Source organism: Sciurus carolinensis, chromosome 1 (genome assembly GCF_902686445.1).
Source record: "Sciurus carolinensis chromosome 1, mSciCar1.2, whole genome shotgun sequence".
In the NCBI taxonomy this organism is placed as follows: Eukaryota; Metazoa; Chordata; class Mammalia; order Rodentia; family Sciuridae; genus Sciurus; species Sciurus carolinensis.
Window position 1 is genome coordinate 170,809,665 of NC_062213.1, and position 25,556 is coordinate 170,835,220.

The 25,556-nt window shown below is 37.4% G+C and overlaps 1 protein-coding gene across 3 annotated transcripts in view; it reads left to right on the plus strand.

Annotated features, from left to right (window-relative positions):
* LOC124985227 (BEN domain-containing protein 5) overlaps positions 1-25,556 on the plus strand; it is a 1,510,890-nt gene that overhangs the window by 827,721 nt on the left and 657,613 nt on the right. The window lies entirely within an intron of this gene.

Genomic DNA, 25,556 nt, shown 5'->3' on the forward strand with positions numbered 1-25,556 from the left:
TATATTTTCCATGGTGTATAGCCTTAGCAAATTGTCAAAGATCATTTGACCACATATTTTTTGGGATATCTATATCATCTTATTGATCTGTCTCTCTTTATGCAAGTACCATCCTATTTTGATTACTGTAGCTTTGTAATGTGTTTTGAACTTAGTGTGAGCCACAAACTCTGTTCTTCTTTCTCAAGATTCTTATGTCTATTCAAGGTTCTTTAAGTTTTTACATGGGAAAATAACTTTATAAAGTGCTTCTGGAATAAAGGATAACTGAATGGATGGATGAATTTTCTTCTTTGCCTCTAATAGTATATTGTAATAAAGCATCTTATTCTTTTAAATGTTCTCAAATACAGCTTGCACTAGCAGTGTTTCATTTATGTAAATGTTACAGCCATAAGTTAGCAGTCATTCTACTCAACCTTGATATTGAGGGAGCAACTTGGTGGATTAGCATCTTCTGCAGAAATTGAGATGTTGCTGTGCTTTTCTCTTTTTCATAAATGGAATGAATACTTGTTATTGTATTTTTTCACTCATTAGTTTTTAATAATATGGGATTTTCCATCTCTCCCTCTTTCATCTTCTTCACACAAATATTCTTCTGGCTGGGAAAACAGGACAAATTCAGGAAACCATTATCAAAATTAAATTTTCCAGGTTCATCCATTCTTTTGGGAAAGGAGGAGGGAGACCAAATCCTCAGTGGAAAGTGTTAAGGATTACTTAATTAAATAAGGCTGTAAAATTAGATTCAACTTTATGCCTGAATTTTCATGTGAATTTCTAGGTGAGGAAATTGCAATGGCTGTAAGAAGACATTTTATTTTTATTTTTTAAAGACCTGGCATGAAATGCCATTGCATTTTGACAACTTAAGAAGTGATTTCTCAATTTTTTAGCACAGATATTTTTTCTCTCCAGTACCATTACACTGTAAAATATTATGGTAAACTTTATTCACTGCCCATGAAAAGGAACTTTGATAAAAACAGAACATGATCAGGTTTGTAAACTGTTGTAAAGATTTTTTAACTTGTGCAGAGTTCAGATCTTCCCCCACTGATGACCAGTTGATATTTCTTGGGCCAGTCATTTGATTTCAGGTCTCAGCTTCTCCTTCTGTAGAATGACCACAGCCTTGTGATTTGCGTCACAAGGAAAGAGTATTTCCTACACAGCAAAACATTAACAAACCTTTATATTGTTTCCCTGTATCACCCTGGCATAGTACTAAAATATTATAGTAACTAAAATGTTTTGAACTAGTGAGTTTTTTAAGACTTCAGATTTTTTTTTTTTAATTAACTGTTTTAGATCTCTAAAGTTTTATGCAGTGAAAGCTGTTGGCAGTTAAAATTAAAAAAAGAGATCCTAACAACTATAAGACCTTGGGCAACTCACTTAACCTTTCTGATTTGCAAATTCCTTCTTCATAAATTACAATAATGTGTAAGGTTCTCCCGAGAAAGGGATTAAAATAAACTCCAGCATTGTTTGGCAGGCTTGGAAGGCCAAGTTCTTAAGAGAAGTTGGAGAAAGTAGGAAGTGAATAGAAAAAACAGAATCAACTCTGAGAAGAATGACTGATCCAGTGTGCTTCCAGATCCTGGGGACATGGAAAGGGAATAAAGTTTCAAAAGTGAGAATGAAGTTGGGAAATTTTGTCAAACACGTTGAAAACAAGAGCACTGTTATCTAAAGGAATGTGTCTGAATTGTACTTGAGGTAGGGATTGGTTGTGGGAGTGGGGTAATACAAAGAGAAAGAGAGTAAGGTCTGGGGGAAATAGTACCCACAGAAATTAAGTGGTGAATAGGTCCTAGACAGAAATCTGGGGAAATGTAGGTTATTATCATGCCTACCCTGTTCCAGAGCCTTTACCTAGGATGAAATAATCCTGAGTATCCAGGAGCTGCAGAAACGGTCAGGTATCCCCATAGAATTCTTCTGAGATGGCTGATGTCTTAGAGGTTAAAAGTGCTTGTCATCTCTGCTCCCTGGCATCAAGTAGTCATATCTGTACCCATACCATGCTATGGACTTGGATGTAACTCTGAGAAGAGGCAAGGCAGCAGAAAGAAAGCAGCTGAAGGACCAGGACCTACACAAAATCTAATTGCCACTAAAACAGAATATTGACTGTGGGAGTATCTAGTGCAACATTTGGATCAGAGAGGGCATAGTCATTGGTTAAATGGTTATATTTTAACCATTCAAGGAGAACTAAACTAGTTAGTTTGCAGAGAAGGCCCGAGAGAGAGTCTGCAAAGTTCTAAAACCTTGTCATGATGCCAGGAGATTAGGTGTGTTTTGAGTGTTTCAGGAGAATAGATCTAGACTAGTGGGTAGAAATATAGTAAAACAGGTTTTATCCACCTGTGGAGACAAATGGAGGACTTCCCCAGAGGTGAAGAAGGCTGTCTCAACAAGTGGTCTGAGTTTTCTATCTTTAGAAATGTATGTGTAGATATTGTATAGAGGGTTTCCGTATTAAGAAGAGAAGGTGCCTTCAGATGTCTCTTTCAATATTCTTGAGGTTTTCTAGTATCTGGAAAGATACTCCCAATTCTATTGCTTTCATAAATCCTCTTTGTGATCTTTAGATGTTTCCTATGGAGAATAAAGGCAGAGAAACAAAAACAGTCTTGCTCCTGATAAAATAAAATTATGATTAAAAGTTTGATTATCTTTGAAATTATATGACTATGGGACTAACCCTAGATTCTGTCAGTTTTAGCCTTGTAAGTTTCATAACTTCTCTGTATTTAAATGTCCTCATTTGTAAAATGGGCATTATAGCAGTATTTTCAGTAGTTTTGAGGATTCATTGGGATGGCAGATTTTTAGCACAGGTCCTGGCATATAGGAAGCACTTAATAGTCTCTTGTTATTGTTGTTTCTTAATTTTTAAAATTTGTTCTAATTAGTTACACATAACAGCAGAATGCATTTGACACATCATACATAAAACTCCTCATTCTTGTAGTTGTATGCGATATAGAGTTATACAGGTCATGTAATCATATATGCACATAGGGTAATAATGTCAGATTCATTCTACTATCATTCTTACTCCCATACCCCCTCCTCTCCCTTACTCCCCTCTGTCTAATCCAAAGTATCTCTATTCTCCATCCCCCATTTTTGTGAATTTACATCTGCATATCAGAGAAAACATTTGGCCTTTGTTTTTTTTGGATTATTGTATTTCTTTTAGCATAATATTCTCCAGTTCCATCCATTTACCAGCAAATGACATAATTTCATTCTTTTTAAGACTGCAGATACTCTTTTCTGTAACCAGGAAATTGGGACTTAAACCTTCTAATTCAGTTACATTTTGTGGCAGTTGGAATGCTAAGATGCCCTTAATCTACCTTTAGTTGTATCTAATGCTAACTTCCAGTTATTTTGAAAAAGAACTGACTGATAATACAAATTAATACCTTCTGAGGTATGGAGAACAATCTGCTTCTTTGCAAAAAATGACCACTATGTCTTTTGAGTTCCTGTATTTGTTTTTATACTTTTCTGGTTCTTCTCTCAAGTTCTTGGTTAAAATTTCTTGTTGCTGTTTTGGTGCTCTCCTAGAATTAAAAAGTAGTTATGAGTCTCTCCAGTTCTGTCCCTTTGGGACCCATCCTTCCTATACTTTCTCTTCTAAACTTTTTTATTTGAAAATATACCTAAAGACATCTGGTTATTGAGAATGTATTGCTTTCTTAACATCTTGGCTGAAGTGTAGTCTTTAAGTTCAGTATAGATACTGTTGAACTCTTCTAAAAGGAACTTGGACAAAAACTAAGGGAATGAAAAGGTGGGATGATATGAGAGCATAAAAGCCAAAGAATTCCCATGAGTCAGGTTTCTGTTCTGCACCTATGAACAGTCAAGGTCCAGTTTGGCTAGAACAGCTTTGGCACAGGCAGCACCTAGTCCCTGGACTCACTTTAACCTTTCTGTGTGTATATATATATATATATATATATATATATATATATATATATACATACACACACACACACACACACACACACACACACATACACATATATATATATTTCAATGAGTACGAAATTTAAAAACAAGACACTGAAAGCCCAAGCTATAGAAGGGAAAAAAAAGATAAATGGGACATCATCAAAATTAAGAATCTTGTGTGTCAAATGACGTATCAAGTAAGTAAAAAGATGACTAATGGAATGGGTGAAAATGTTTGCAAGCTATTTATCAGTTAAGAAGTTTTTATCTAGAACATAAAAATAAGTTTTACAACTAATAATAAGGAAATATAATTCAATTAGAAATATGGAAAAGAACTAAGTGGACATTTCTCTAAGACACAAAATGGTCCCTAAATACATGAAAAGATGCTCAACATCATTAATCATTAGGGAAATCTAAATCAAAACCACAATGAAATAACCCTCTTATACACTAAGATGGACTAAAACAGAGAATCACCAGACAATAACAAGTGTATGTGTGGTTACATGTGTACCCTTTTCTTCAACTGCTATTTTTTTGAACACTCTGCATAAACTGAGCCACATGGTGCATTAATTATATTTTGATTTCACTGGGATAGCATTTTACAGTCTACTATGGCCTTTACCATAGTATTACCTGTGTCATTTGATCCTTGCAACTATTTATTGTTAGCAAAGTAGTTCATTATTTTCATGTTGTGGAAGACAAAGCAGCTCAGGCTCAGAGATGTTAAGTGAGTTGGCCAAACATCCTATAAATGGATAAACTAGGACTTCAGTTCACGTTTTCTTTACATTATTCCATGCTACTCCTCAAATAATAATGCCTTTTATTTAATTGCAATGTTTAGATGACCTTAAAATAGTACATTCATCTATATAATTTTGTTTTAAACTTCACAACCATCTTATGAAGTGAATAGGCCAGATAATGGTATATCTTTTTACAATTTGTTCTAATTAGTTATGCATGACAGCATAATGCATTTTGACACATTGTACACAAATGGAACACAAACTTCTCATTCCTTTGGCTGTACATGATGCAGAGTCATAACAGTTGTGCAATCATACATATATATATATAGGGTTCTGTCTGGTCTCATTTCACCATCTTTCCCGTACCCACACCTCCTCCCCTTCCCTCACACTAATGTCAATGATAAAGAGAAAAAGGATGCAGAAGTGAAAGACAAAGATGGCATTACTGATAAGAACAGTGACACAGATTACATAGAGGAAAATGAGAGAGAGCAAGGGCATGAAAAATGGTGGAATAAGACATACATCATTACCCCATGTACATGTATGGTTACACCAATGGTATAAACCTACATCATGCACAACCATGGAAATGGAAAGATGTATCCCATTTGTTTACAATCAATCAAAATGCAGTCTATAAAAATAAAAAATAATTAAAAAATTTTAAAACAAAAAAATAAATAAATAAATAAATAAAAAGAGCAGTGACATAGTATCTTTCTTCTGTATATATGTAAACTGGGTTAGTTTTATAAATATATATCAAGCACATCTGCACAATCTGCACATATGCATCACATTAGTTGTTTTTCACCTCAGAAATATGTGGCTAGGTCAAATATCTTAGAGTAGGAGAAGATGGACTGGCAAGACAAAAGAGGCCTAGAACTAGATTGATCCCCTGGGACTGGACAGAAAGCATACAAGAAATTATCACATAACTAAAAAGAAAACTAGAACTTTCTGAACTTAAAATAATCTTTACCAAGGTATATCATAGTGTTCAGTCCACTTTAAGAAAATACCTTATACTGGATAATTTATAAATAAGAGAATTTTACTTCTCACAATTCTGGAATCTGGAAAGCCCAAGATCAAACCACTGGCAAATATCATGTCTTTATGTTTCAAAGACATCACCTTTTTGCCAAGTCTTCACATGGAAGAAGGGATGAATTCTGTGCTTTCATGTTGTGGGAGGACAGAAGGGCAAAAATGGCAAAAAAGGGAATGGACTTGTTGCTTCAGGCCCATTTAGGAGGTGTTTTAGTCATCTTTGTGTTTCTATGATCAAAATATCTGACAGAAACAACTTAGAGGAGGGAAAGATTACTGTGCCTGTGTTTTCAGAGTTTCAGTTCATGCTTAACCATTTCCATCACTTTGAGCATGAGGTAAGTTGAAACATCATAGCTGAAGGGTGAAAGAAGAGGAAAGCTGTTTACCTCAAAGCAGGGCCAAGAAGCAGAGAGGGAAGGAGAAAAGAGGGGAAAGGGGACCACAGGGATGATGAATGCTTCCAGGCCATGCCCCAGCAACCCACCTCCTCTAGCCACATCTCACCTGCCTACAGTTATGGACAAGTTATTCCACTTAAAATAAAATGGCCAGATTAGTTTATAGCCCTCATAATCCAATCACTTCATCTCTAACTATTCCTGCATTAACATAGGAAATTTAGGGAGATACTTCATATCCAAATCATAGTGTTTCTATCTTTGCTCCCAAAAGTTATTGTCCATCTCAAAATGTAGATGCATTTAGTCCATTTTTAATAGTCGTCATAGTCTTAACAGTTCCACTATTGCCCAAAAGTCCAAGTCCCAAATATCCTCTAAGATTCAAGGCCAACTCTTGACTGTGAAACCCTGTTTAAAAAATACATATATTTAGTATTTGATGGCATAGAGCAAACATTCTCATTTCAGAAGAGAAGAATAGGGGCATAGAAATAAAGGGTGGGACCAAAAAGGCCTAAACCCAGATGGGAAAACATTTTTGTAGCTACACTTCCAGCATCTCATGTACATCATAGCAAAATGAGCTCTCCAAATAACTTAGGCAGTCCTATCCCTTTGGTCTTTCCAGTTGTAGCATACATGGTTTCTTTTTTGCATGGTTCTCTCTGCAGCCATCAGCTTTTCTTGGCATATAATCTATGTTCCTGGCATTTCTTAACCCCTGGGATCTCCATTTAACCTTTAGTTTCACCTTCACAGACTTATGTATCACCTTTTCAGGGGCAGCTCACAGGAATTCCAACCCTGCCACTTTGTGGACTCTGAGTGCCTGGATGAATTAGCACAGTGTACCAGCTTTCTAGGTCCCCATATGTGATCAGGGTACCTCGAGGATCTTTACTTAAAAGAATTTTTCATTCTAGACCCTTAATCCTATAGTGGTTGTGATTTGGATAATTCCTCAGATGCCCTCTTTCTACTGCCTATGTGCAAAATACTTAGCATAACTTGTGTGACTTTAATCTCTGTGATAATCATATCTTCCTTAACCACAATTTTATATGCACTTTTCTGACCAAACTGAAAGTTTTAAAAATCCTTCATCTCTGTCTCCTGATTCTGACAGTATGCCTGGCTAAAAGTCAATAGCAATATCTCTACCACCTCCTGAATGTTGTGCTGGCTCACAGTTTCCTCTATCAGATTAATTAGTCCATTGATTTTAAATTTTGTCTTAGACAAAGTCTTAGGGCATGAGCAAAATGTAGACAAATTCTTTGACAGAATATAGCATGAATGGCCTCTATTCCATTCTCCAATATAGCCCTCATTTCTCTTTGGATCCTCATGAGCATAGTCCATGTTTCTATCAGCATTCTGGTCTTCTGGGCTTCCACCAAAATCACCTGTTAAGCTCTCCTTACAACATTCTATGGATTCTTCATCCCTCATCTCCAGATTTTTCCAAACACCTCCCATAAACCAGTTCCAAATGCTTTTAAACCGTATGGTCAGGTATTGTCACAAAAAATTACCCCATTCTTGGTACCAATTTCTATGTTTATGTTGTGTTGCTGTGACCAAAATAGTCAAAGAGAACAACTTAAAGGAGGCAATTTTATCTTGGCTCACAGTTCCAGAGGTTTAGTCCATGACCAGCCAATTCTGTTGTTCTGGGCCCAAGGTAAGGCAGAATATCATGGTGGAAGAGCATGGTAGAGGAGTACCATTCTATTCATGGCTCTCAGGAAGTAAAGGCAGGGAAGGGCAAAGAGGCCATAGGGAAAATGAACCCTTCCAGAGCACACACTCAATGACCTAATTACCCCAACCATAACCCATCTGCCTACAGTGACCACCAGTTCAGTCCATTCAAACTAAGATGAACTGATTAGGTTACAACTCTCACAGTCCAATCATTTTACCTCTGAACATTCCTGAATTAACATAAGAGCTTTTGGGGGACACCTCATATCTAAACCATAACACAAGGACACTAGCCCTCATAGCCTGATTGCCTCCCTAGAGACCCTACCTCTTAATACTATTGCATTGGAGATTAAGTTTCAGCATGAATTTTAGAGGAATACAAACATTCAAACTATAGCAAGGTTTAACTGACCTACAGTTGTCTTGTTGTCTTATTCCAGTCTAATAACAAAGCACCAGCAGATAAAGTGTCTGGTGAGAACCTACTTTCTAATCAATGGCTCCTTCTCACTGTGCACAAACATACTGGAAGGAATGAGAGGTCTCTCTCAGGCTTCTTTTATAAGGATACTAATCTCATGACCTTACTCCCCTCCTGAAGGACCTATCTCCTAATACCATCACTATGGGAACAGGAATTTCAGCGTATGAATTCTGGGAGAACATAAACTTTAAAATCATAGCAGCAATAAACTACACATATTTAAAGTATGCAATTGATAAATCTGGATATAAGTAGACAGCCATAAACTCATCATAACAATTGAGATAATGAACATATTACTCTCTCTACCCCCTGTAACTCTGCTCCCAGCACTGTCCCCAAGCAACCCCTGCTAACTGACTTGAAGAGAGTATTTTAAAACTCTCTAAATAGAAACTGCTCAGCTATTTGGAATGTTGTGGATAAACTGAATAAAACAAGGACATTGAAGAACCCTTAAAATGGGCTATCTGGAGAAAGCACTGAAAATTATTTCAGTGTTAGAAGCCTTACTGTTGGGGGTTATGAAGCCAATAGATGGTGAGAAGAGGGAGATAACAGCTGTAGACTCCTGGGAGGCTAAAGTTTCTATAGGGACTGATTTTGCAGTTAGTTGTAGGATTATAAATGAAAGGTAATTCACAATTATTGAGCATTTACTATGTGTTATATCCATGAAGAAGAAAAGGGAGGATAAACCTTAGAGCCCCAAGAAGTAACTAGCCCAGAATACATAAGCAATTTTATATAGAACAAGCATGAAGTTTACTGTGGGTATGTAAAAGCAGAAGAATGCTTGGGAATACAGAGTAGAGAAAGAAAGCTGTCTTCAAGTGATAACTGGAGAGCTAGAGAGGGTTTAAACATTCAAATCCAACAGGCTTAAGAAAGAGCTACATATCAGCTTGTGAAATATCAACGCTCTGCATTTTGAAGGTTGGATAAGGATTTTAAGAAGAATCTTTTGGGGCCATAGCCAGGTAAACTCTTGAGTAGAGACTGGACTTTAATGTTAAAAAATGGAGGATATTCCAGTGGGAGGAATAGTAAGAATAGTGTCAGACACTTAGTGTGGCATTGCCACTCACAGACTTATCATTTTTGCATCTCCACTTTTTTGGGAAATAGGACAAGAGCTATTGTGTCAATAAGAGAAGGCTGTGAAAAATTGTGTCCTTTAGAGATTTATTTCTATTTGTGTAAGGTCACTATTTTTATTAGGACTGCCAGCTAATACTCAAATATCCTTTCATTCATTCATTCATTGAATATTGAGTGCCCACGGTATGCAGCACTGAGAACTTGAACTAAGAAAACCTTAATGAAGCTTTCCTTCATTGTGGATTAAACAAGCACCTGTGCCAGCTGGAATTATTGGAAAGTACATAGTGCTGTGGGAAGATCTGGAAGAAACACCCAGTCTAGTCTGCTGGGGAGTGGTGAATATTGATTTAGAGAATGCTTTGCTAGGTAGAGACTTCTCCCTTTGGTCCTTCTTTGGATCTGTGTCGGCTAAGGGACTTCCCATCCCACTATATAGCACACTCCTTGAGGACAGGCACTATTTTTCATTCACCTATAACTCTCATGCATTGTGCTCAGCCCAGGTTTATACTTAAGAATGTTTGCTAATCTGAGTTGAACGAAAATTTCAGTGTATCAAATGTGAAACCCTTTATGGCTATTTTCAGCCCAACTTAGAATAAAGCTTTTTGTTATCCCTGAAATTAAAATCCAAAGGTGACAATAGTTCTAGCATACAAGACCATATGACATTTCTAGTTCAAATGGGTCTTTTCCTTTCTTTTTAAGAACACTTTTGTCTGATTTATCCTTTTGATTACATGCCCTGAATTATCAAATCCAAAGTTAGCACATGCAGTCTTTGTGAGTCTTTCCTTCCCTATTCAATTCTAATAACTTTATGGAAATAGACAAGAACAGTGAAGGGAAGCTGGGTGAGAAAGAGAAGCTACCCTATAATCATGTTTATTGTTTTTATAATAGGTTTATAGAAATTATGAATGAAGCTATTTTATTAATGGGAATTTTAATTATCCACCATGGTGAAGGGTAAGGCAAAATATCTCTCAGCCCCACTAATTAATATGGTATTCAATGGCTGTTAATTAAGGACAAAGGGTACCAAAGGAACACAATCTACTCTTGACTCTGATGAATGCAAAGTCAAACCAATAGCTTATTTCCAAATTAACATTACTGATAAAAAGTCAAGCTCAGACCCAAGCCTTTTCCCTTCAGGGAACCATAATTTTCCTGTTTAGACAACAGAATAAAGGGTTCATCTGTGCTCCCAGGAACAAAATCCAGAGCTGCAGGTCCTGAGGAGACAAGGGAGCTATGGATTAGTTTGTGAGACCTACATCTCAATCGGCAACATTTCTCAGGCCTTCCATAGCCTGCAGCCTGTGCTTATCCTAGAAACTGTGCAACTTCAGATTCATGGGCAGGCCTCAGCCCTGTTGGTCTAATGGAACCCACCTTCTTTACCCTAGGTACACATACTTGTTAACCTCTTGACAACCCTGCCTGCCTGCCTGCTCCCAGGTTTGTGTGATTTTGTAAAGAATGACATACACTGCACACTAGCAAACTGTCTCTCTTGAAGCAACTGTATTCACACTTGCCATGTGCCACAGTTAATATCCCTAGTCTTTAGAGGAAAATAAAAAGGAAGAATGCATTATTGTAACAGAAGTGTCCTATTAAAATGCAGGGAGGGGCGGGAGAAGGAAAGATAGTGGAATGAATAGACATCATTACCCTATTTACATGTATGATTACACGAATGGTGTGAATCTACATCATGTAAAACCATAGAAATGAAAAGTTCTACCCCACTTGTGTACAATGAATCAAAATGCAGTCTGTAAAAATACAATTTTTTTAAAGGGAGGAGGGGTATTAAGAGAAAAGAGTATGAGTGAAGGGTTATAGAAAATAATATTCTTAATTTTAGAACTAATTTTAGGCATTTTAGAACTTCTTTCCTGACTGTCCAAACCAACATGCCCTGATTCAGTCTTCAATAATTAAACCACCCTCACTGTAAATTATAAAACTCAGACTACTTTTGTAACCAGTGACCATTTTTCTACCCAGAAAATGAGCTCCTCCACCCCCAGTGCCTGATTGATTGACTCCACTGGGGAATAAAGGAAAACTTGGTGAGCCCTTTGAGGTCTGCTTCTGTCCTAGTTATCTGGGTTTTCATAATGGTGCTGAAATCATGTTGGTAATTTTTGCTTACAATGGGTTCTGGAGACATACAGATGTTTTACTACTTAATACGTTAGTAACCTTGGGCCTGAGACCTTAGTTCCACTATCAGTAAAATTTGGATATTAAAACCCATTTTTGTCTGAGTGTGGTGGCATGCCTGTAATTCCAGTGACCCAGGAGCCTGAGGTATTAGGATTGTAAATTTGAGACCAGTCAGAGCATCTTAGTTAGACCCTGTCTCAAAATTTAAAAAATAAAATAAAAAGGGTTGGGATATAGCTTAGTGACAGAGTGCTCCCATAGGACAATACCCAGAATCACAAAACGAACATACAAAAAATGTGTTATATTTTTGTCTCTGTGATAAAATACCTGAGAAAACGTAGAGAAGGAAAGACTTATTTTGGCTTACAGTTTCAGAGGTTTCAGTTCATGGTTGACTGGCTCTCTTGCTGTGAATCTGAAGTGAGGCACAAGAGTTATTCATTCCTTTATTCATTCATTCACTCATTTGTTCAACAAACATTACCAGCCCTAGTCTATGCCAGAACAAGGTGTTCATAGTCTAGAATTAAAAAGAACATCGCTGACAATTGTAAGAAAAAGGTCACTTCAGTAGCTTAAGAATTCTGTGTGATAAAGGAAATTTTCTCTCATGGTCCCTCTCTTTTACTCTCCATTCTGATCCACTGCATTCATTTAATTCTCAGACTTATGACACTCCTCTGATTTCGAGTCTTTTTATGGATACTCACTGTAGAGTAAAAAAGTACCTGACTACGTGCATAGCCACTTTCCTTTGCCCTCGTGGGCAGACATTGCTTATGAATTGTAGTACTTCTGCTGAATCTGGATTCAATCTTAGAAATCTTCCCAATAGAGTGCTTCAGAAAGCACCTGTCAGTTTATCAGAGTTGATACTAAAGTCTATGACCTCCTGGAATGCTATTCTCATTGTGGTCTTTGTGATTTTATTCCTTGGATATGAAAAGAGGAGTGAAAACTTTGAACTCCTTTTAACTCGACAAACATTCATATTTTACAAATTAGAAAACCAAAGTTCAGAGAGGTTAAAAGCCTTGATCAAAGTCACATTTAGTAATCCCATGGATTGGGAATCAATATTTTATTTCCAAATCAAATTTGCTTATTGACATATCAAATTGCTTTTAAATTTTAAGTTCCCTGGGATCTGTGTATTGTTCTGCACAAGTTCCATATCCATCCACTTTTTTGTTTCACTTTATTTTGTTCTTGTTGTTCATTCAAGAAGAATTCAGGTAATAGAGGGAAATGGGGCTTTTACTCAAAGACACATTATATATATATATATATATATATATATATATATTTATATATATATACACACACACACACACATATATATATATACACATATATATACACACATATATATACATACACACACACACATATATTTCACATATATGTGTGTGTATGTGTGTGTCTGAGGGCAGGGACTGAATTGTTGCTACCATTAAACCCTAGTACTCAGAATAGTGCTTTTAGTGTTTAATCAATCAGTAAGTGGTCTGTGTAGACTGAGTGAGCAGCTAAGTAAATAGACAATGACAATAAAATTTCACCTGGCAAGGTTTCTAACATTTGGTAGGTGCACAGTGTTTACTAGTTAGTGCTGAGCCTATTTTGTTGTGGGAGTTCTTAGGAGAGCCCATTTCTCTATTGGAGGGAGAGGAGCTGACACTGAGCTGCATCTGCAATGATAAACTGGAAAGGGGTAAAAGAATGTGCCACACATGGGCTGGTATGTGCAAAGACTGGGAGATATTCAAGAACTCAGCACATTTGGAAAAATGTAAGTAAGTGAAATAAGATGAAGTAAGCAATAAACCACATAGTGAAGGACTTTGAATGCCTGAGGATTTTGACTTTATTCTGAAAGATATTTTGGATCCATTGAAGAGTTTCTAGCAAAGGAATGGCATGATGAGATTTGTGTTTTAGAACCAGTTTTCTGAAATCATAAATTTTTAAAAATTTAATATTAAAACACCAACTCAGCAAGAGATTATAAACATTTGACTTTCATAAATGTTTAACTTTTATTATTGTCAGTACTGGAGCCAATAGATGGTTGTGTGTCTCTGCATATGTATATGTATAAAAAGCAATATTAGCAATAACATTTTCCTTAATTAATTTTCCCATGGCTGAATTCCTATTTGAATATTCATTCTTACAACAGTGAAGTATGTTGTAATGCACTTTGGCAAAATTAACTCAACGAGCTCCTCTTTCCAATTTTAATATTCTGTTGGGTTTTCTATTCCCGAAAACTCATTAGTATCTGAGTGCAGAGCTGAAGAGAAACAAGAGAGGGGCGTATTGTGCGAATGTGAGTTGGAGAAAAGAGACAGCTGGCACGATAATTTTCTAATAAAGTCCCCAAAAGACTGCTGTACCTTAACCAAAAGAGAGAGAGGGTGGAGGTAGGGAGGGAGGAGAGGGGTGCTTTTAGCTTTTCCTTTGTACTAAAAGTTCTGAATCTTATTCACACATCCTATGAATGCTGGAAAAAACCAAATTGTGCTCACCAAAACCTTCTCATAGAATGGAACCATATCAAATACTTAATGTGTTTTCCAAATTTTTGGTGGTGTGAAAAATTTGCAAAAAGATTATTTTACCACATGGACATATATTCATATAAAGGATGTAGTTTCAATCTCCAGAAGTCATTTCTAACAATATATCTCTTGACTATACTTTTCTCCTGTTTTGCCTCAGTCAGCCTGTGTAATTTAGCCATAAATTTACACCCATGTTTTCCCACTTGCACATTTTTATTTATGGTTATTTCTTCCTAGAATGATTTTCTTACTATCTTTATATGTTGACATTGTAACCATCTTCCATTGCGAAATACAAGTGTTTCGCCCTTCAAGAAGTTTCTATAAGCCTTACAAGTAGATTTGATTTCTTCTTCTTAAATCTGTGGTACCCATCTCATTCTAAGTCCTTTGGCAGTGTTTTGGGTGTAACCTTCATATCATTAGTGATAAATAATTAATTGTAATTTATTGAGCAACTTCAATGTTCTAGACTTGATATTATTATTACCATTAGAGTTGGTACTATTATCACCATTTTAAACATGAGGAAACTGAGGTTCACAAAGGTTTATTAAGTTGTCCAAGGACCATTCAGTTAGGGACAAATATGATTACAAGATCACTAAACTTCATAATTTAAGTATGAAAGCATGGCTATTAAAAATTCACAATCTGTAACCATACTGACAAGTTTCCCTGCCTTATTTACCCAGTGTGGGAAGAAGGTAGGGTAAGGCATATTTGAGATTAAAAGGATGGATAGATTAGGAGTCCTGAAGGCAAAGGTTGGATAGATAGTTTTCCAAGTAGAAGGGATTAGGAATATAGAACTGAAAAATTACGTATGTATGGGACAGAGTAGAAGGTGCTGGGGAGCAATGGAATATCAAGTTGGCTGCCAAGGCTTTAATGAAGGAGGGGGAAGAAGACAGAAGAGTGGAAGGGGAAATGATGACAAGATTGTGACAGTTAACCAATAGGGACAAGAAGGGAACCATAATCCCAGAAATGGAGGGAGAAGGTGAGGCCCTGTCTGGAGACAGGATTACTTGGAGCAGACTTGTGATAATGCAGGTTACATGCTGGGGAATAGGGCTAGAGGGTCCACAGGTAAGTTTTAATTGACTGCCACCTGGGTACTGCATGGTGTAGAGCTACAGAACCAACTAAGGCTGGTTTGATGCTGATTTTCCTGACAGAAGGAGGGATCCTTAAATACCTGCAAAAATAGGATTGTATCAAGGAAGAGACTTTAGGGGAGGGAGGAGATGCGAGGGCACAGAACTCTGCAGAACATTGCATAATCCAAGTAAAATCAGTCCCTAAACTGGGTCAGGAGGCAGAGAGGTGTGAGGGGGAAGTAGCGAGAACTTCCTTCGTGTTTTTAATGTGTTAAGACTGTTTTAGTTCAATGTGAGGCATGATCAGGAAGAACATATGTCCAAGTTTCTCTTGTTTTGAAGTGTTGATTGGTATAACTAAGAGAATGCTAAAATAGCTCTATAGACACACTGAAACATTTCTAAAGTAATATCATAGCCTATTCTGAGGGTGTTGAAAGGGGAAAGAAGTTTTGTTATATTCTTGTGATGACATGTTAATGGTCTTTTAGTACATCATTAACTTTGGACAAATAGTACACCTCCAGCCAGACTTTGTGGATTTCTCTTTATCAAACAGGGAACTTATACAAGAATTGTGATGCTTTGCTTGTAGCTGGCTTGCTTACAATGTCTGTGGCAAGACATCTGCCTTCCACGGCTATTTTGTATACCCCTTTCTGTAGAATGTATTATGTTGAGAGGAATTTCTATGGGGACAGGAGTCTGGTCTATTTTCTCACCGCTATATCCAAAGAGCCTAATAGATGTGGATATGGGTTTACTGATTGAACAAGTGGAGCACAATGCAGACTAGGAAATTCTGTATTTAGTTCCTGGTTCTATTACATAATTATTAGCAGGCACTTCTAGGCAAATCATGAAAAGTTCCTCAGCCTGTGACAAGTGAGAAAATGATGTCTGTCCTGTTTGATTCACAGGATTCTTGTCCGGATTAAATACATATGAAAACACTTGGAGGAATATTATGGTTAGCACAAGGAGATAAAGGGCAGGGACCCATTACATTCTGTGCCTTTGTGTCAGGTGCTTAAGCTCCATCACTATGCTTAAATCTCATGGCAGATATAAATGGCATTATCACTACTCCTATCTTTCAAATGAGACATTGAAGATTTAGAATCTAAGGTCACACAATTTCGTAAGTGCCAACTCAAAAGTGGCAGAGCCTCTTCCATCTGACTTTGTAAAATCCCATGTTTTATCCCCTATTCTGTGCAAATGTGAGGTGTATTGAAATATTGACATTTAAGTGTATGTAAGCTTTTACACAAATTAAGGTCAAAGTCATTCTTAGAAGATACAGCAATAGCACCTGACTTTGTCTAGCAAGGGATATATTTGTGCTAGTTGGCATCATTATTCCCAGAAAACTGTTTGGCCCTTACATATATGTCCTCTGGAACTAAGATGATAGTGCTTTTGCAAACATGACTTTGATCTGCTGGTGCTACTTTTCCTCATTTATGTTCAGCTCTCCATTTAGTGATACACATTCAGTGTGTCAATTGCAGAATCATTTTGTCTGTAGAACTGTATTTGGTATAAATCTGTTTCCCCCCACCTTTCTTGCATTATTCTTCCTAGAACAATTAGAATAGCCTTCAGTGGTTCCAGTGAGGGTAAAACATGTGCTAAGTGAGGGGGAAGTACTATATTTGGAGGCAGAGATGTGTGTGAAATCTTAGCTGTGTCCTCACTTAGCTTGGTGACATGGGACTCTTAGAGTCTTGACCTTCCTCTGTTGAGCAGTAACAGGAGCACAATATTAAGAGAAGCACATCAGAGGTTCAATGTTTGCAAAAGTCAAGTCATTACAATTTTATATCTGGCACCCTATAAATATTAGTTTCTTTTCTTCTTTTCTGTATCTTTGGTGTTTGGAGTAATTGCTAAAAATATTAAGAAATTTGACTTCTAGTTCCAGACTTTAAGGTCATCTGGCTGGACCTCAGTTTCTCCATCTGTAATAAAGCAGTTCAGCTAGTTAGTCAATATTTGTAATGTTAGAATGTTTTTTAGGTCCCATATCTCTCAAAAGGCAACACCTACCACATGTGTTGTGCTATGGTTAGGAGAGCTCCAAGAGTAATGAGAATAATGCTTTCAGCCTTGGAGAAGGTGGGTTGGGGACCACAGAGCAGGAAGCTGGAGTTTTCCTTGGAATGACAATGCTTGAGCTGACTCTCAGAGAAATATAAGAAATACGTAGACACAGAAAGGAATGGAATATTTATCAGTTTATGTAAAGCCTGGAGGTGAGACAATAAGAAAAGTTCAGAAAACTTCAAGTGTGTCAGTAAAAGTGAAACATGTGACACAGTTATGTAAATATACATGCATATATTTTGAAGGAGGGGAAGCAGAGGAAACAGGACAGAGAACATATAGTACCAAGGAGTTTGGACTTCATCTCAGAGCTGATAAGGAACTTTGACTACTAAAGTAATCCTTTTGTGACTATGGATTATGAGAGGCCAAACAATGGCAGGCAGAACAGTTAGGAGAAAATTGCAGGGGTCTTAGTATGAGCATAGTATATCTGCATACTGAGCAAGCCAATTGCTGTAGTAACTGCGATTGTGTGCAGAGATAGAGAGGAAAATGAGAAAGATCAGGCCAGTGAAGACACAATCAAAGACTCTCAAACAGAACAAGGCAGAACATTTTATGATTCTGAAATTGGTGTAAAATTACAAATAGAGGTCAGTTTTAAATAAATGTATATGTTAATCAAAAATTAGTATCCCCCAAATTTCCTCTGAGATGTAGTTATATTTCTAATGTCTACGCAATCCTTAGGTTGAATGTAAATATTAATAAAAACTTCACATTTTGGCCAGGAGGCTTCCTGGGATGGAAAAATCACCCTCTACAGTTGATCATCTGTTTAAAAGGACTAATAATATCCCTTGCTCTGGTAACTTGATTGAAATAGTGTATGTGAAAGTAATTTGTAAACTGTGAAGCATTAGAAAGGCTATTTTTATTAATTTTATCTCATCTTTCTAATGAGGCTATAAATTCACTGGGTATAAGCTATTCTTTATTCATCATTTGAACCTTGTCTGCTAGTGGCATAAAAAGTGGACCACTGTTTAAGCTTTCCTATGCCAGACACTGTGCTAGGCACCTCATACAATTATTCATACAAGTTTATTCAATTACCCTAACAACTCTGTCCTTTCTTCCTCAAGACCTGGCTGCCTTCCAAGAAATAAGAGAGTCAGTAAACACTTCTGGATTGAAATATTGTAGTTCCATTTTCACACTTTGGAATTTGTATAATGTAGTTAGAAAATAGAATTGGTAAGGGTGGTATAATTCTGTTAATGAGTGACAAAAATGACAGTGACCATCAAGAAAGCAGAGGATTCACTTTCTAAACAATCCCATCATCTATTCCACTAAAATCCCATCAGACTCCTGCATTTAAATTTGATCAAATGAATCCTTATATTGAATGTAAATATTAATAAAAACATCATCATTAATAATTGAATGGCTAAACAAGACCAAGTTGTTACCAAGTGGTAGCATGTGTTTACCTGGTTTTAGATTATGGCTCTTTTCATTACAAATTGATGCAATTTAGGACAGTGTCTAGTTCTCACACTGTGGTAGGTACAAGACAGCCTGTGCACTAAATTCTGGCCTGTACATGAGATGACTTATAGTTTATAGTTTTATTGTACAAACAGTGATGACAGAACCCTAAAAAGGGAAGGGTTATTCTGCCCAGAATTATGCAATCCACTGTCCTTTTCTGCTATCTTTCAGAATCTACATCAGAGGGTGGTCATTCTTCACTTTGTCTTTTGCCTTTCTTCCACCTAGGATGAAATTCTAGTAATACCCTAGGAATTGGTATAACCTACTCAGAAATTTGGTCTCATTCTCTTAGTCTCATTACTGCTCAATGTAACTATCCAGGATAGGTATCCTTGTGCCTCAGCCACTGGAAATCATCCAATATTAAGAGCCAACTCTAGTCACCTAAGTCCCTGTGTTTCCACCTGTATTCCCTAGCAGAATATAGAAATTCTTCACTTATTTTCCTATCTTCTGTTGTTTCTCATCTTTTGAACAGTCCTTTCTCCAGCATCCTTAGAGATTCCAGAATAGGTAAAACCAAATTCACTGTGCCACTGACCATTGGCTTAACTTACAGGTGGGAACATAGAGAAAATGAGAAGAATGCAACAAAGTAGATTGTTACTCTGAAGAAGGAAAGAGTACATAATCCTTGCCCTCAAGAAGATAAGACACACTTGATGAGTTCAGGAGCTAGCATTGGACTCAACCTGAAAAATGTTTAATTCTTTTATGTATCTTTACATTCATTGTCTCATTTAACCCATGAAATATTCCTACAAGAGGGTATTATTCATTTTTCAGATGAAGTAACAGATCCAGAAAGATATTTGGATTTTTCTCAAGTTACCACAGCCAGAAAGTACTAGAGCTGTGGTTGAGGATACTTTTCTCTGACTAAATGCACTAGTTTTTTCTCCTAAAGTCGCGGAAAGTAAGAAAGTTTTAGATCTCACAATTCATATGCCAAGTGTTGTTGAAGCCTGGGTTGAAGATAGTCAGGACAGTAGTGTGGAGTGGAGCATTGGATGAGGTTTTATGAAGAACCTGGACATATAAGAATGAGTTTTCAGAGGCAGAGAGAAGGAGGAGGACATGCATGGTAAGAGTGCAAGGCTGATATAGCAGTAGGAATTAGTAGGGTACGTGTAGAGGTGGTCTGGCTTGTGCCCTTGCGGGAGTAGAAAGTGCATTCTGAGGAGGAGGACAGCTTCGAGATGAGGGGTGTTGGCCCTAAGTGTGTCACACATGCCCTCCATGACTGTGGAATCATCCTTCTGAGTGTGAGAAGACCCACCAGAATTAGGAAATTGGCTCTATTGTGCAGACTATGCTGGGGAGAGATTTTTCTAAGCCATATTTTAAACCTTGTATTGAAAAACATCCCTAAATCCTCTAACAGAAGACAGATGTCTGCCTGAACAAATATCAGCTCTCACATAATTTGCTGTTTTTATTTCCCCAGCTTTTGCCTATCCAATATGACAATCTTCTATAATTATCCATTTTCCAGAATGAATTATGGAATGTATGTTTCATGTATGTGACTCACACTCTTTTTGGTTCATGGAATAGATACAGGATGCCTCTCTGTAGGGTTTCGGGTTCTGTCTGGCTTCTTGATGCCATCCCTTTTCCCAAACTGCTGTGACTTCACTTGAGTAATTGATTCTCATTTTTTGGGTCAAGACATTTAGCACTGGATATACCAAAAAACAGTTGTTCAGGGGCTAAATGGAGCCTCAGTTCAATAATTCAGCAAATTTAGCAGTAAACTATTGGCCTTGAAGTTCAGACAAATCTTTTTTTGAATTTTCTATACACTGCATGCAAATGATTTAATCTTTCTATGTCTCATTAAAATAGTTGTAAAGGGCCTACTGTATAACATGCTAGATGAATGAATGTGACTATTATTGTCATTTTCCTTCTTGTTTGGATTTTATATATTAGTTGATGGATTATTTTTATTGTGGATTAGGACATTATGCTAGACATTTGTGTTTTATATGTATTATGTATATATATAATATCATTTAATCCTTATTACCACTTTATGACACTGTACTATTATCCTCTTGTACAGATAAGAAAATTAAATTTTAAAGGTATTAAGTAACTGCTCAAAGAAGGTCACAGAGCTAGAAGAGTCAGAGCCAGGGTTAGAACTCATGCTGTCTACCCTATAGCCTAAAATCGTAACAGCTTTATTGGCTCCATCTGTTCTCTTCCTAAGATACAGATACCACATTACACCCAAAGTCTGGCTATACCTTGATAGTCTCTCTAGTGTTGCTTTGCTCCTACCTATCCTTCTCATAAACTACAACCCTAACTGCAGAGTCGTTGGCCTTTCCCTGCTGGTATTGATTTCTGAATATTGCTCTTTCTATTATGCCTGCTGGGCAAAGATATTTTCATTCTTTAAGCAAATTCTCACCAGATAGCTATGCTTTAGGACCAATGCAAGGCATTAGGAACAAATTAGACAGAACTGCTGTCTTAAAGGAAGTCAGTTTCAAAGGATGAGATAAAAGAAATTAGAGAAATGCAATTCATATCTCTAATTCATTCCTTTCTTTGACTCTCCACCTCATACCCAATGTATATTAATATGTCCTATTGATTTTACCTCATTCTGTCTCTTGAATCTGTGTATTTCCCCCATCTCCATTGCCATTGTACGATTTGAGTTATTATTTCTTCTTGGGTTGCGGCAATAGTGTCCTTACCAGTTTGTTGCATGCAACTTATGTTTACCTATAGACTATTCTTAATACTGCAGCCAGATTGCTCTATGAAAAATATACACCTGTTTAAAATATTTTAATACCTTCCCATTGCTTTTAGCATTGGAAACAATAATAAAATCCTCCATTTTTGAGAAAAGAACATAAGTGAGGTATTCCCATGAAATGAATGCATAGTCTTTAAAGATCTTTCTCTTAATATCTAAGATTTAACTTCATATGGATGGAAGCACAATACTCTGAAACTATCTGTAACCAAGACTTAGCCAATAATTATTGATCATTCTCCAGTTATCTTAGGTCGATGAGTCTTTACCTCTTTTAGTGACAGAATCGATCCCAAAATACATTCATTTATTCATTCATTCCACAAACATTCACAAAGTATTTATTCTATTTCAGGTCTTACATTTGGTGCTAGAGATAGAGATTGATCTCAGTCAACTCCAGAAACTATTCTAATTTCTGGTGTTTCAGTAATGATCAAGGCAAAAACAGACATGACCCCTGTTCTCATAAAAATTAAATTCTAGAATGAGTCCTAGTTCTTGCTCTTGCTAACCTCATGGTGTATTAGGGAAGACATTATTTATTTATTTATTAATTATTTTTTATTTTTACAGACTGCATTTTGATTCATTATACACAAGTGGGGTACAACTCTTCATTTCTATGGTTGTGCATGATGTAGATTCACACCATTCATGTAATCATACATGTATATAGGGTAATGACGTTGGTCTCATTCCACTATCTTTCATATCCCACCCCTCCCCCCTCTCATTTCCCTCCACATAATCCAAAGTTCCTCCATTCTTCTCTTACCCCCAATCCTCCCATCCCCATTGGGTATCATCATCCACTTATCAGAGAAAACATTTGGCCTTTGGTTATTTTGGGATTGGCTTATTTAACATAGTATGATATTCTCCAATTTCATCCATTTATCCATAATGAAATAATATCAGAAAATTTCCCAAATTCATTTATTTGTAAAACATTTGCTTTTTTATAACTTTATTTATTTTCTTATGTGGTGCTGAGGATTGAACCCAGTGCCTCACATGTACCAGGCAAGTGAACTACCACTAAGCCAATACCACAGCCCCTTTCAGGATACCTACTATGTACCAGGTCCTAGGGATATAGTGGAGAATGAAACAAAATAGTCATAATTGCCATTTAGTGTGCTAAGGACAAGATCAAAATTCTGTACAAGGGACTGGAGGAAACCAGAGGGAGTCTTAAATTCTGCTTGCAGGCCAGGAAGAATTTTCATTGGAAATGACTGTTAGGACTAAAAAACATGTAGGACACTATATTATGTGGTACTATTAATTATCACCACATTTAAACAAAATATTATGCTTTCAAGTTTTTTTCTTCTACAGAGATTATTATTTCTAATAGAACATTGCATCATATTGATGAATAAACCTGAAGTTCAGTGGTGTGAAGTGAATTGCCCAAACACTCAAACCTTGTGAATGACAGATTCAGGATTCTAGCACAAATCTGTGTGACTCCAATGCCTTTTCCTTTTTACTCCACTTGGCAAATGTACTTGCTTTTATAGACCCTTTGATTTGACCTCTGAGGACATATTTATAATTTTTATATACCACAGTCTTCTAACTGTTGTGCTTAGTTTGTCATATAAAAACTTGAAGGGAGACACAGGTATGCTCTAGGGACAAAATTGTAGAAAAATTATTTATTTTTTCAGGAAAATTGATATTCTAACTGATATTAATTCCCATCATTTCCTGGGTTCCCACATACAGTATTATGGATCTGGAACATCCTCCAAAGGCTCATATATGGAAGGCTTGACATCTAATTGATAACATATTGGGAAGTAGTAGAAACTATTTGAGGCCTGTTTGGAGGGAGAAGGTCACTAGGGACATATTTTGTCCTTGGTCCCATACTCTCTCTTACTCTGTAATCTGGCTGCCATGATGTTTGTCATACCCTTCCACAATGTTGTTCCATTTTGAAACAATGGAACCAGCCAACAATGGACAGAAAACTCTGCAATGTGAACTAAAATAAATCTTTCCTCTTTCAAGTTGTTCTTCTCAGGTATTTCATCACAGTGATGAAAAGCTGGTTAACAGAAAATTGGTATTGGGAGTGGGGTCTTTGTTGTGATTATACCTGACAATGCGATTCAGAAGATTTTGGAATTTGTTTTCAGGAGGAATTTAGAAATTTTTGGAAAAATGGACTAGAGAAAGCTTAGAATGTTGTAAGAAAAGCTTAATGGGCAATTATGGTGGGAAGTAAGAAGACTAGAACGCTGATAGTAATATGGAGAGTAAAGACTGTGCTCATGAGATTTCAGATAGAAATGAGGATGTTGTTGAGAAATACATAGAGGCCATCCATGTTACAATATGGCAAAGAACTTGTCTACATTTTATCCTAAGACTGTGTGATGCTGAATTTAAGGGTGATGGATCAATTAATCTTGTAAATGAAATTTCGAGGCAGTGCAGCTTTTAGTGGGGACATCGGTATTTCTGGCTGCTTCTAGCCAGATATTCTGTGATAATTACAAGAAAAAGCAGAACAGAAAGATTTGGAAAACTTGAAGAATGTCCAGAAAAGTATGTTTAAAGTTGGAGCCAAGCAAGATGTGGTTATTGGACTTGCAGGGAGACAACAGGAAAGATGCCCGGAGGGCATATCAGTCATCAGCAAGACCCCACTCATCACAGCAGATACAAAGTGTAACAGTATAAATTAATTTAAAAGACTTTTCTTTGAAGAGAGCACCTGGCACCTGCTGTCACAGGGCCTGACCACCACGCCAAGGTCTGTTGCCATCGTGGAGCAAGCTGGCAGACCACCCAGCCCCTGCATCGCAGAGCTAGCCAGAGGCTTCCTTATAGGCTGGTGCAGGCATTTCGATTATTCCTGAGGGCATGACCATCATCACTGGAAGGGCAGCTCCCTTCCTGAGACAACTACAGGAAGCTAGAGGACCTTTGACAAGACCCAGGAGTCAAGAAGATGAGGTATTGAGAGACTCGGGACCAACTCAGAGCCACCGGGTGAGTCTCTCCCACTGGTCGGGCTCCCCGGATGGGGCAGTAGTCCCAAAACACAGGGAACTTTGTGGAGTAGAGTGGCCCAGTGAGACTCCCCTGCTGGAGCCGAGAACCCAGTCAACCGGGAGCATTGCAGAGGAGGGCCGCACAGAGAGAGACTTTGACACAGAGTGAGCGTCCAGGGCCCAGGCGGTAGCTCCGGACCCCAGGGAACGTAGCAGAGGAGGGCTGCTCAGAGAGGGAGTCCCTCACAGGGACAGGCTCCCCAGCCCAGGCAGTAGATCAAGAACCCTGGGAACATCACAGAGGAGGGCTTCCCAGTCCAGGTGGTAGTTCTGGACCAAAGGGAACTGCTCAGAGGATAACTGCCCATTGAAACTTCCCCACCGCTTGAGTCTTCCCTGCTGTGTGAGACTTTCCCACCAGGGCAGTAGAACCAGAACACAGGTCCACATCAGACGTGCCCCAGGCTGCAGTCTAGTCCCCCTTTGGCTGACCATCAGTCAACAAGTGGAGGCACCTTTGCCTACCAACAGGGAATATATCCCACCTGAAGGCCACCACCCATAGAGGGGCAACTTCCTAATGGAGTATTATCAATTTCGTCCAAGACTTCAGGCTACTGAAGGCTAAGACATGAGTTATTGGAAATCTACAGAGACAATATGAGTCAATAGAGGAAATCAGCAATATCCCAGAGTTTCAATACTAGAGGATTAGATACCTGAGCAATATGAGAAAACAAGGGAAGAAAATGTCCAAAACAAACCTAGATGGTATAGCAATAAAA